Source organism: Chamaea fasciata, unplaced genomic scaffold (genome assembly GCF_029207755.1).
Source record: "Chamaea fasciata isolate MVZ Bird 193981 ecotype frontalis unplaced genomic scaffold, bChaFas1.0.hap1 SCAF_6, whole genome shotgun sequence".
Lineage (NCBI taxonomy): Eukaryota > Metazoa > Chordata > Aves > Passeriformes > Sylviidae > Chamaea > Chamaea fasciata.
The window spans coordinates 68149898-68164199 of NW_027094091.1; positions in this window are offsets into that span (position 1 = coordinate 68149898).

The window sequence follows — 14302 nt, forward strand, 5'->3', positions numbered from 1 at the left end:
AGCGGTCCGCGGGGAGCCGAGCCGTGCCGCGGGCGGCATGGAGCGGGAGCTCAACCTGCTCCTCTACCTGGCGCTGTTCCTGCTGTTGCTGCTGCTGCTGCTGCTCCTGCTGTGCCTGCTCCTCCGGCAGCTGCGGGGCTCGGCGGGAGCAGCCCCGCGCCGTCTCCCGCCACCCCGGCAGCCCTGGGCTGAGTGCCGGGAGCCGGGAGCCGGGAGCCGCCCGCTGCCGCCGCCGCCTCGGGCCGCCCCCAGGTGAGTCCGCGACACGCGGGGAGGGCTGGGGGCCGCCCCCGGGGCCGCCTCTCCCTCTCCGCATTCCCAGGGAAGGCATGGGCTGGGTGCTGCTCCGCCAGCATCCCCTGTCCCCGATTCCCCGCTGTCTCTACGTTTGCCATGTAAAATTCGGGGGAAATTTGAAGGCGCGCTCACCCTGCAGCTCTCACTCTGTAAGAAAGTGTTATAAATCTCCCCTCAGGCTCTCTTTGTGGAGGAGGTTATGTAGGCTTTCCTTTGGCATATAGAAATGCGAATCTGACCTGATTAGAGAATTTTTAAATGTAGCGTTTTCCAGTGCAGAAGACACTCACCTTTTAAAAGAACTATTTTTTTCCTACCCCTAACTTCAACCACATCTAACTCAGTTTTCCTCCTTTTTACTCCACAGGAGCTAAAATCATCTCCGTCACATAGCTAAAACGTCAAGTAGGCTTCACTCCCTGTAGGGTGGGAGCAGACCTGGCAACAGCCATGGCTGACCCTGCCCCATCTCTGATGTCCCCCAGGGACCACTTTGGCCCCAGCACAGCAGCTGCTGCTCCCCAGGTAATGCCCTGGAGCTGGTGTCGATGTAGTGTGACTGAGCAGCCACCGACTGCTGACTGCCCCCATCCTGTGCAGGGCACCGGGGGTGGCATGGACAAAGCAACTCAGCCGCTGGAAATTCGTGCTTGAGGCCTTTAGGAAATTCGTGCAGACCTTTGGCTGCAGACCTTTCAGAGCATGGCCTTTTGATAGCTCTCTGGAACGAGGGTGTCTTTCAGAGAGTGAGCTTAAGCAAACATGAGGTTTGACCTGTGCTCATTCTGGTGGTGAATTTCTGCACCATGGCAAAAGATGGATAGACTCCAGTTTGTCCCTACAGGAAGGACCTGTGGAGAAGCTGAGAACAGGTGCTAACAGTTATGCAGTGAGGGTGGTAAAAAAATTATTTTAGTGCTGTAGAGCTGGTGTTCTTGTTTAAAAGTGTGGGGTTTGGGGGCTCTTTAGGCCACATTTAGATGGCAGCTGTTGGGGCGGTGTGGCTGCAGGCAGCCAGGTCTCCAGCGTTGCTGTGGAGTGTATTTTTACAGGGCAGGTTGCTGCTAATTCAACAAGTGCCTTTTAGTACATGATCTGCCTTCTTCACTCCTGCTGTGCATTGCTCTGTTACAAGGCAGTGTGCTGCGAGCATGAGGAGTCTGTTAGAGGGAACATAGGATATTCCAGCTCTCCAGGCCTTGCTGCAGTGATCTGAGCTCTCTTCTCCTGCTTGCTGCTGGGTAGCTTGGCATGGGGGAGGAATCCACTAATGGTGCAGGGGTAGTTAAAATCATGCAGGAGGGGCCCTCCTCCAGACGGTGTTGGCATTGCTCTGGCCCTTCTTCCAGGTGGCTCACTATGGCTTTTTATTTCAAGCTTTTGAAATTGTTGCACACTCTGTGACTTAGGCCAGGTCTTTTATTTGCGTCATTACAGATCCATCATCTCTTATACAGACTGTCCCAACACGCAGTCCCGCTTGGCAGGGGCTTTGCAAGACACAGGACATTCTATTTGGGATACTAGTCCTGGAGCTGATGTCATGCAGCCTCACACACCTCGGGCCAGAAGGATTTGCTGCCTGTAGCCCCTCCTAGTGCCTGATGCCCCAGCTGCTCTTCTCCACTCTTGGCTGTTTTTTTCAGTCAGGGGAAAATGATGAGAGAAGAATCCAGTGTAGGTTTCCCTGCCAGTGACCCATCAGCCTCTTATCTCTATGGTTTTCTTGTTCTTCCTCTGTGAAAATGGTGGGAATGATTTTGGCCTCACATCAGTGATTAGAAAGAAGGTGACTAATGGTTTTGCTCAATTAATATGAGTAAAACTGTGACACATATTCTGCATGAGCACCAAGAGATTACCTTCAGAAGGTGACTTCACAGATAAGTAGTCCTGAAGTGTTTATAATCTTGGGAATGATTGGGGCACTTCTAGTAACTTGTGTTGCAGAAGACCTTCATACGTACTGTATTATGTGGAGCAGAGAGAATCTCGTTTTTGTAATGACTCATTACAAGCATGACTGGCAGGGCACAGTTGCCTTTCTCTGGAAAATGTAAACTAGTACATGATTTTTCTCTGACATATAAGCATTTTGCACCAACAGTGCGGGAGAAAAGTTTGTGGGGGCTACTCAGTGAAACATCTGCAGGTCAGAGGATTATAATCTCTTTGCTTTGTCTTGTTTTGGTACTAGTACTGTATCTCAATTCTTATTGTTTCACAAATACCTGCAGTGTAGGAATAAATACCTCAAAATCACAAGATGAATGCTCCTTTTAAGTAAGCTCCATGTTCCAGTGCTGTCATCTGCAGTATAATTTGGAAGGACAAGCAGGGGAGTTGTTTGGCATAGCACACCCAAGAGGCATCAAACCTCTGCTTCATTCAAACGATTTTCCATTTATTGATGTGTTTTAGGGCACAGCTGTGGAGGCAGCACTTTCCCCTCTGCTGCTACGGTCACAGGGCAGGAAGGCGGGTGGATATTCAGCTCTTCTCTGCTGGTGTTATAGGTACTTTGTTTTTCCAAAGATTGATGCTGCCAATCCTTTGATTGATCCTTTTGCTCAGGAACGAGGGCAAAGAGCTGGTCCCACTGTCCAGAGATGTAGGAAGGTGCTAAATTGCCAGTGTCCAACCTCTCAAGAGAAGGTGTACACCCTTTTGTTTAATCAGTGATGAGAGGCAGAAGTAAGCCAAAGGTTCTAAAAGATTAGCCAGATGAATCATCAGGGGAAGAAGATGTAAACAAGCTGCAGGGTGAGAGAAATACAAGATGGAATCATTAGTAGGAAATTACTCCTGAGCCCCGAGTGTTGCTGAAGTGGCAGGCACAGGTATCCTGTCCTGGCAGGGGGCAAGGTCTCCCTTCTGTTCAGAACTGACGTGTTGGGACACCTCATTACTGGGCCATTGCCGCAACACCAGAGGGAAAGTCAGATAAGAGCCGTGAAAAGCCTTTGGGGAGTCCAGAAATGAAACAGTTAAATATGTATGCTTTTGTTAGCTGGCAGCTATAGGGTAACGAAACCATCTGCACGTATTTGAAAGATACAGATTCTGAGGAAGAAGATGATTTATTTAGCATTATCTGTAACTAGGCACAAGAGAGTACAGATAGGGACTAGTAACACTAAAAGCAGGAGAAAGTACTTGGCATGTACTCAGTAGTGATCTCCCAGGGAAGACACACAAAGCTCGACGTTTGCCCGTTGGAAATTAGACTGTCACTAGATGGAATAATGCTGTGCTCTCATGAAGAGGCACTAACTAAGTTGTCACCTCTTTTCTCATCTGTAGATTAAAAGACACACAGGCTCATTGGACCAGAACAGTTCCCAGCGAGGCCTGAAGAATTATGCCAGAAATGTCCTAATTTGGGTATTTACAAATACTCTAAACCAAGCACAGCAATCTGCTTCTTTTTTTCTGATGATTAATCTGGTGTATTTTCACAGTGATGGGCAGTGGCATAGCTCTACTCACACCCACAGCTGTGCAAGGCCTGCTCAGTACCTTTAATTTTTTGGCATTCCTGAGAAACCCTCTGCTGTGCTGCCTCCCTTCAAACGTTGTTACATCTCTCAAATTCCACTTTGAAAATCCACCTCTTTGAATTGCTGTCAAAATTCTGACAGTCATTTAAGATCTGTTTTGAAGTGCCTTGGGGGGACTTCAGCCAAAACAGGTTTTCTGTTCAGGTGTATGGGCACATCTGAGCTGACAGAGCTTTCAATACAGAATATGATAGTCCATCTTATTTGGATTTACAGAAGAAATTTATTATTATTATTACTACTACGACTACTGCTACTCTGATATTTTACCACATGGTAATGACTGCAAGTTTTAGAGAATGGGGAGCATATTGCTCCATGTAGTTAGAAAAATTGAAGTGTTAATCAGTTCTGTGAGAAATCTGTATAATTATTGGAGGAAATTAATGGAAAGACTCACAAATCCGAATGTTACTTGTTTTCAGTGTGACTTTCAGTGCAATTCTGCAGCATATGCTTTAGGTGATTTCTCTCTGAAATGCATATCCTATTTTTGATTTCAGAAAAATGAACATCTTCAGAACAGATCTTGTCAATAACAATGGTTAAAAATAAAATGGTATTTTGCATTTCCTGGATCATTTTTTAATAATCAGGGACAAAATGTACATCCTCAGTCTGCTTAGTTTATTATTTCTGTCTTTATGGGTGAGGTTTTTTAGAATTTAATTTTGTACTTTTTCTGGATCTGTGTTGACAGAAACAGCACTCTGCAAAAATGGTTAAAAGGCAAGTCCCTGCTTGCTGAAAAAAGCAGTTGATAGAGAAAAACAAATTTATTTTCATTCCAGCCTTTGTGCACAAAGCTTTACTTAATCTCTGTGTTAGCAAATGGTCCTTCTGCTTTTTCAGTAAGACAATATCTTTCAAAGCTGAGTTCACTGCGAGTCCGCTGTGATCACCAGGGCACACTATTTAACACCTGGGAAATGGTGTGTGCTGTCTTATTAAAATTTAAGGAGCCTGTCAAGAGGTAACTCTGTGTCTTCAGGCATGGTAATGAAGTTTTCAGAGGAATCTGTTCTTTCGCAAAAGATCACCTGTCTTTGGTAGAACAGGTTTTGCTGGAGCCTTGATTGATTGCTGCAGACAAGTTTAACTGCTCTGCTTGGAGAAAGGATCACTGGTGTGTACATTCCCTCCGTTGTTTTCTCTTCCTTTGGGGTGATCGATGTATTCAAACCAGTCCTTTCTATGCGACGTGAATGCCACGTAACATCAGACATGGCATGAAAACTTGGTGTTCCCGCCCTGAAAATGAGAAAAGCCTCCCAAAAACTCTCAGATCTTCACGTTATGACAATGTCGCTAACTCTTTGGGATAGCCTAGGGCTGCGCCTGTGAGCCCTAGGGGATTCTGATGCCATGGGGGAGCCATGGGGGGAGTGAGGATTGGCAGGAGGTGGAGGGGGAGCCCTCCTTACTTAAAATTTGTGGAAATTAGACGGTATATCTTCATGGTCTTTTCATAAACCCCAATGAAATAATTTTGTTAAGAGTGCCAGTAGTTGAAGTGACGTAAACCACTTCTTTGTTAAAATGCACAGTTTGGTTAAAGTAGAAGTCTATAAATTTTATAGCTCTGCTTTAGTGAAGTCTACTTTAATGGACTTGGCTATGTCTGTTGCCCTGATTCACATATGAACCCCTGGAGATTTGTCAGCTGCCAGAAAATTATGGATGTTTAGCAGAGGAATTACAGGCCTGCAATGTGTTACTGTGCAAAGATTAAGCACGGAGGAAAAGATGATTCATTGCTACTCTGCTCCAGCCCTGTATTCACATGCCTCATTCAAACCTGACTAAATTCAATCACCTTATCCATGGCTCAAAAAAACTGGGAGGTAAACGTGCTACACCTGGCCTGTGTGTACACCGCTCATCCTCTCCTGGCTGCTGGTTTTTGGCAAAGCTGTGTTACCCCGATTCCTCAGGCAGGGAAACAGAGGCATAAAGTGGTTCTGAGCAGGGATACAATGCAAGCCTCTGGTGGGGATCACCTGTGGGGAGTTTGTGTGCCTCTCAAAACCTGAGCGTGAGCAGTGACCCACCTGCCTCAAGGCCCCTGGCGGCTGAAGCCAAGATTTTGGGTTGCTGGAACGGAATACAAATGGACTCAGAGCTACTTCTGCATGCACTGTTACCTGCCACTTTAATGCAGGTCAGAAACCCAAAAGACTGCTAGAAAGTGTGTTATAATGCCAGCTACTAAAGCTTGCAATTTGGCCTTCAGCGAAAGGAGTACTCTTCCCCTTGTCCTGTTGTAGTGTGGAAGGCAGGTGAATCTGCTTATGGAATAAGAATTTGTTTTGCCCCGTAGGTGGCTGGTTACCGGGAGTGCGGTGAGGAAGCTTGTTTAATGAACCCACAAAGGTCCTGTCTGCCCTGTGATAGCTGCCTGGTGGCCTTTACTTGTGGCCCTAAGCCCCCAAACAAATTTCCTTTTCAACCTTCTGTTTCTGCCACCAGTTCTGTAAGTAACAGCAGGCGCTATGGAAAATACAAAGGTTGACAACATTTTAGGATAAAACACCTCAAGCATCAGCAAATGCTTGTGAAAAGGCAGAACTGTGTGATGTGAGATGTGTAACAAACTCATCTGTTTGCTTGTCTCAGCCTGCAGTGCTGAGAAACCAAATACCACCTGGGAGGTTCTGTAGAAATAATTTAACTTTTAAAGGAAATGCATAGTCGTGGAACTGTGCAACATTAATTTAAACAGAAATTAAATTTAAAAGGTTGTTTTGGTTTTTGTGGTTTTTTTTTTTTTTTTGGTTTGGTTTTTTTTTGTTTTTTTTTTTTTTTTTTTTTTTTTTGTTTTTTTTTTTTTTTTTTTTTTTTTTTAAATCTAGTACTTCCACTTTAGTCTGGTCCTTTGAGCATAGTCAAGACATGGCTGGATTTCTCATTCATCATTTGAAAGCTGTTTGCTTGATATCATTTGTGAATATAAAATTTTTTAAAAACCAGTTTGCTTGACCAAAATCAGCCTCGTCTGTAGAGACACTGTTGTAAAACCTTTCCCATTTCAGGTTTGCTTTGAGAGGAATTATTTGAACACTAGAAAGCACTGCAATGCTACCCAGTGCTAGTACAGAGGAAGGCATGAAATGCATTTATGAGTTGTGATGGTTTTGGTTGCAGTCTCCACGGAATTAACCTGACTAATCAACAGGCTTTACTATTTTCTCCTTATTTGTTCATCACGACTGTAGGATTAGTATGCAGCTTTTTTTGGCATGAACTATCTCCTCAATGTGTAACACATACCCAAAATTAAATACAAAGTTTTAATAAGGATTAATGACAAAAAAAAAAATTAAAAGCCCAAACCAGGACCTTCTATTTTTTTCCCCCTTATTGATCCTACTGCATCTGTACTGGATTCATTTTTCCAGCTCAGAACTGAACTTTCCTGTGTAAAAGACAAACTCTTGGCATGAGATTATCTGTTCCTATGGAAAATTTGCCTTACAGAAGCCTGCTCACAGTTTGACACTGCAGAAGGCAGAGCTGGCGGAGGACCTGCCTAGGGCTGCTGCGAATGCTTGGTAAGCAAAAATATTCCGGGATTAAATGCTACGGGGTGTAGGTAAACAAACCCTTTCTCTTTTCCCGAGCAGTGCCACTAGATGGTGCGCTTTCTGTAAGGTTCATCCCGCTTTCCAAATCCCTGGGGCTATTGGCAATGCAGGACGGGATTTCAGCAAGTCTGTGTAGATATTTATGCATCTTTTCACTTCGCCCTTGACTATTACCACACCTACTTTTGAAAAATTTGCTACTGAGCGTGGTTTGAAGTTGTTTAACTAAAGTTCCTGCAGTGACTGAGACGGGGAGCCTGACAAAAAGCAGGTATCCATCCTTCTCTGCCACTGTGTTCTGCAGAATAACTTGGGGTCAGTTGGTATTAAGCTGCTGTACAGCAGTTGTATACATCCCTACTATACTGCGATATAGATCCGGGATGCAGATGGAGGCTGGGGTTGCTGTGAAGTTGATGTTTCTGGTTTCTCCCTCTAGTTAGAGGCACAGCAGCTGCTCCCTGTTCCTGGGACCTTTTATTTAGCCAGGTGAACGCCCCCAACCCTGAGAGGAGAGTCCTAATTAGCCATAAATATTTCTTTATTTTGGCTGAAGGCAGTAAGGTAATTTATGTCCACAGCTGTCTTAAGCAAATAATAGAACACCAGGAAGAAAATAGGTTAGCCATTAAAAAATAAAACACATCTGCTCCTGCTTGGTAGTTTGGATGCAAAGTTTAAACATGCTGATTTGCCAGGTGCTGTGGTACAGATGGCATTGTACCAGCTTTTCCTGCAGTTCACAGCCTGATGCTGCAAGTCCTGCCACTGTAGTGCCTAAGGGCTTTAAAGGTGTTGGAGGGATCAAGGCAGAAATTTCTCCCCTTTTCCCCCCCCCCTTAGCAGTCCAAAGCTAGGAGTTGTGCAGTTAGAGAGCAGAAAGATTTGCCCTGTTTGGAAAAGTTGTGTGACAAAACTTTAATGTTGTCTAACCTCAGTTTCACCCATGCCAGGGGATAGTGAGGTCTGGATATTTCTCTTTTCTCCTTCTGGGAAGATGATTTGACTGGCTCATTTGTGGCATCTCATTCCTTCTGAACTCCACTCTTGGATCTGGGCATTGGCTTTTTTGAGCAACGGCCTCCAGACCTGGAATGGAATAGCAATTTTATTTTTAGGGTTTTGATCACTTGGGGTGTGGTCAAGCAGGTGGTGTTGCAGACAGCTCGGGAGAAGTCAGTCAAACCACTGACTGAAAATAGATGCAACAAAATGAGGACCTCAGGGCACAGGAGGAGGGAGGGAATGACATTTAACATCAGGAAGTCTGTGGTTCCCCTTGCAAATGGGATTATCCTGTAGCATCTGAATGCCAAAAAACCACTCTCGTTTTTTGTGAGGGATCAGAATACGTAGCAGGTGTTACATGAACACAGCAAAACCAATTCTAATCTATAGTTTAGGGCTCATTAGTGCTTGTTATTGGTTCTTGGGTAGGGATTAGCATCAAGGCACTTTTATGAAGAATAAATACTGTTTTAACCATATCACTCCTGGAAAAGAGAGGCTTGAGGTTTCACAGGAGCCTAACAGTGGATCTTGAAAAGACCCCTGACTTTGAATTCATCCTCTAATCTAAAAAACTTAAAATAAAATATAGCTATAAATAAATAAAATTAAAAATTAAAATGCCATCAATAGAATTAAGAAAACCAGATTTTCCTTTGTGAATACTGGAATAATAACTACATATAAGTTATTGCTGGGAATGGGAGGGGGAAGACCTTTCAGTAAACAGAACTGCAGTTTGCATCAGGATGTCACTTGTTCCTGTGTTCCTGGACCTTAACCTGGCTCTGGTTTACTTACAGCTCTGCTGTCATTAACGCTACAGGAAGTTGTTGGTGTACTATATTAATTGTTTTGAACTTGAAAATATGAATTGAAGTAACAAAAACTCCACCAAAAGAGATGCTGAGGCACTGAGGTTTTTTTAGAGAAGCAATACCATGGACATTTCTCTTGAACTTATAGTTTATTCCCAGGCAAACAGCTAGTTTAGGAAGAATAAAAATATTCTGTCCTACAGCCAACTCTTCAAAGCTATGATGGAGGTGAGAAATTTAAACTACCAGCAGTGCCCTATTTTTTAACAGTAGGGCCAGTAATCCATAGAGGGAAAAACTCCTGGTGCCTTGCAATGATCAGGGTGGGAATAGTAGAATGCTAAGAAATGCTACTTTAAAATGTCTTTGAATATTTTCTTGAGGCAGAGGTTGGGGTTTAGACAGTGGCAGGCCTTTCAGCCTTGATCTTTGTGGGTCCCTTCCAACTCAGAATATTGTGTTTCTGTTTGTGTATGACAGTGAGCAGAAGAAGGTTTATGGAATGTTTTCCTATCCACTGTTATGCCCAAAGCCTCATTTTTGCATGGCTTTGTTCATGCATAAACCTTTGAGTGACCTGCTCACCTTTTGAAGTTTAAAAATTAAGAAATTGAGGATTTTACTCTAGAGTGTCTGTGTTGGCAATGAGCAATTAAAACACACTTTACTTATGTGCTGGCAGTTTAGGTAGGTTTATCTTAGTTCAGGTATCAAAAAATATTGTAGAAACCAGGAAAGTGGCTTTAGAGGTCTTGAGCTAAGTGCTAAAAATATTTCTTATGTTTTAGGGTATTAAACATCCAGAGTTCAGGATGATATGGAAAGTTATAGACAGAAAGAATGGAATTTAGTTCCAAACAAATTGTTTCAGCTCTGTAGGACACAAGTGACTCCTGATAAAACTGTTGGGTAATCTGGGTTACTTCCTCATAATCAAAGCAGAATTTTGCGGGCCTGGTTGTGCTCTTCCTTATGGGAACCAAGGCTTGTGCTGTGTCAGGTGACAACAGCCACCAGGAGGTGGGAGGGTGCTTCTTATCCAGGCACCTTCAGAATAATTTATGGATTCTTTTCTTCTTCATGAGTCAATAGGTAAACGAAGGAGGCAGTTCTCAGTGAATGAGGGCCTTTGGCAAAGTAGAGAGAGGAAGAACAAAGCAGTGCAAAGTCAGTAGCTTGTGACTTGAAACCTGGGCTCAGTTATCAGTCCCCAGCAGTGACCTTGGGGACACCACTGAGCCTCAGCTTGCCTTTATTCTCCATTTGAAAACGAAAATAATGCTGTTCCTATATCCCAGGACTCTTGTGTGGCTTCTAATGGGAGGCCCCTTGGTGAGAAAGAGGTCTTGTTACAGGATCTCACTTAAAAGTGTTTTAGGGAACAGTAAATGCAAAGCCCACACTTGTTTAGTGACCTTATGCGAGTTCATTTCAGCTAAACTTATTTCTTTTCTCCACAGAGAGGGAAACAACCACTCATGGGTGATTTTTATTTCTGTGCTTCAGCCTTTTTGAATTTCCATTAAGCTAACAGAACTCAATTATTTTTCTCTCTGCTCATCTCTCCTAAGTAGAACTAATGGCCTTGATGGTTAAGGGCAATACCTTTCTGAGCTTGAATTGGTTGCTCAGGGTAGTTATTTAATGCTATGCCGAAGGTTTGAAATGGCTTTTAAGTTCTTCACACAGTGCTTCAAGCTTCTGGATGGGGGACAAGACAAGTGTTTGCTATTATAGATGAGCTGTGCCCCCATACACCATCTCGGTGTGGAAGTGTAGAGCACAAAGCCCAAGTGATCTGCTCACAATAAGCTGTAGTGCAGAACAGCTGGAAATAGCCGGAATATAGCCTGAGCCTCTATCTCCTTTTCTCTCCTTTCTCCAGATGAAGAGTCCATATCAGTAGTAATTAGGGATGTAAACTGTGTTCCTCAGGAAGAATTAGCCTGGAAATCAAGCCCTGCCTTAGTATAGGGCTGTAGAGCTGTCCTAGTAATCAAGAGCAGCATCAGGGGCCTGAGACAAGGACTAGAATCTGGCTCAGGTGATTTGTCTTTGCTTGAATTGAGACTACTGCGTTGATGGCACCCTTGTGATGTGTCTTACTCTAAAGACAATTTCAAAGAAACCTGCACCTCCTCTGAGTAAATGAAAATAACATTGTTTTCCAGTAAGAGGAAATCAGCTGCCTGCTGCTGTAATTGGTATGAATGCCTGTACCTCCCATTAACCTCTTCACGTTGTACTGGTGTCCCCAGAGAAATCAAGAATCTGACAGAGTGCTGCTCTGTAATGGGTTGTGGATTAGAAGCAATGAATCACTTGCAGGAAGTTGTCTTTGCTGGAATATAAGACAACATTTAGTCTCCAAAGCAACTCTCAAAGTGCTTCAAGAAACAGCAAAAATCTTCTGCTTTGTACTTGTACCCTGTTCTTCAGCAGCCCCCTGATGGCAGCACTTGCAGCAGGGAAAGAATTTTATAAACTTTCTGTCAGTGTTAAACTGAAGTTTTTTCCCTGCCTGTAGACCAGAAAAAGTCTCTTCTCTTATCCCTTATTTTGATGGTGTTACTGCTTAGTGTTTGCCTCACACCTTCCACCCACGAGGTGCTGGAGTGCAGCACAAAGCTCTCTCCGTTTGTTCTGAGCTGTCCTCAAGTAGGAGCTCAGGGAAACCAGGCACTGAGAAAATTTTATCCTCTGGCACCAAGTCTGGAACAAAACAGATTCTTTTCTGTCAGCGTTAATCAAACCATGAACTTGAAACTGCTCTATTTTTCCCACCCTCACTTTTGCTTCTGACTGTGGTTCATCAAGGAGTTTGGACTGTTTCACTTCCAAAGAGACATTAAAGTGTGGAAAAGCATTAAGGGTTGACCTTCAGTTATAATTTCATAAGGAAATTGTCTGCTCCATGAAATTTCCCAAGCCTGAAGATCTCCCTTGGTAAGCCTATTGCCCTTCAGTGCCTCTACAATAGGCTTTTAAAATATTTTGCAATGGGATTTTTTTTTTAGGAGGAAATATTTTAACTAGGACAATAACAGGCCTTGGTCCTTCTCTCTTGTGTGAGAAGTGCTTTAACGTGATTACTGTGCCCCAACTCTGTTTGATAAATTGAAGGACCTTTCAGCAGCTTCTGGATAGGTAGAGCAAACTCAGCTTTGAGGATGGCCTTGCTCTTTTATTCTCATCTGTGATGCATTTAAAGGTCGTTTTGTAGGGTCACATAACAGCTCAGAAATAGCACTGGTAGCAAAATGAGGTGTGATGCTTTTGGGCAGGAGGTGAGGACCTGCTGGGAGACTGCCTTGATACAGCAAACCATCCATCTTCCTATTTATTCATTTTTTTACAAACTTCTCAAAGCAACTGCAAGGGGCTGTGCTTCTGAAATGAACTGCTTTTTTGCTAACTTTTCATCCCCCTAGACTTTTCCATTGTTTCCAGAAAAACACACAGATGTGTTTTAGTGCTGCAACCAGACTCTGAAAACATTTTCAAGCCCATTATTAAAAACCCCATATCAAGTTAATAACTTCATGTATCTGATGATTCCTGCATGCACTCTTTGCCTTCCTGCGCAGCTACAGTCCCAGGATTTCACTCTCAATGGACAACTCTTGTGCCTTGAAGTGGACTGGGAACTGACAGGGCCCTGCTGGCAAAGTCTCAGTGTGTGCTAGAGCTAAATATACTATTAAGGCAATGCCACTCTTTTTCTGATATTTTACTGCTGTTTTTCATTCCAGGTGTTTGCAGCTCTGTGTTAAGGAAGAGCTGGAGGTGCACTGTGCCAGCAGCAGCCCTGGGAAGCAGACTGTTACATCCTGGTATGATTTTAGTAATGATTGAAGATGCAAAGAACAGGGAGGGGTTTGGAAGGTGAAAAGACTGCTATGACCTTATGCGGTCTTTTAACCTGTGTGAAAAATTGTCTTCATGAAAAAAAAATAAAAAGAATTATACTAAATCTAGAGGGCTTATTTGTGACTTGTGGATGGGTACTATTGACTGTTAGAGCTTCTGTCAGGTGAAATACCTGCCCACAGTAATCATAAACGTCCTGCAACTGGTGCTTGTGAGTCACCATCTCCAATTTGTTTAGCCTAACTTGAATTGTTTCTGCTGAAGACAATCAGTGAAAAATGCATTTCTCTCCAGGCACATGCTCATGTCTTCAGGTTCATCCTGGATTTGCTCATAGAGTTAGTCTTGCCTTTTCCTTTTGCATTCAAATTGATGTAAACGCTGAAATTCTGTGATCATAAGATTTATTTTCAAGCATCTGAATCTTGCCAAATGGCCTGGGCGAGTCTTTCCTACGGTTTTACTCCAACATTTCCCCCTGCTCCCCCGGCCTCTTTTCTCTATGAAGTTGTGTAAATATTCCCTTGCTTAAACACATATTGATAACATTTTAGATTGACTGAAGTGGGTTCTACTCCCAACAACATCTGTTGGCAAGAGGATCCTTCTGTTCTCTGTTTAACCTTTTCCTACCATTGCAATTCGTCTTGGATCATACATTTCAGACCCCTTCCAGAGCAGGAAAATATTCTGTGTTCTTACTCCCAAGATTCTTTTCCTTTTCCTTCATTGATTAGAAATCCAGATGTAGCCCCTCATTGACTGTTACCTCATGTTTGTTCACAAAGAATAGAATGACGAGCTGGTTGAAGGTAGAAGAGTGGAAAAGCATTTCAAATATTTTGATTTTGAATAGAATAGACTTCTGCCACTGGAAATGAGAAGCAAAATGTACACAGAGGCACTTACTGCAGAGCAAAAGGCATGTGTTAATTTGATTCCAAATCCACAGCCCCCAACACAAATCTTAAAGGGCAAAATGGAATTCAATACATCTGTTGGATCATTTCCTCGAATCTGAGAGTTGCTATAAAGTAGTAAGGATACCAAATAAGGCATAGGAAACAAAAATCCTATAATCCAGAAAAATCCATTGTCCTAAATTGAAAGGTAAAAAGCCTAGCTGTCCCCTCTTGCCTCTTAATGTGCATGACACACTTAATAT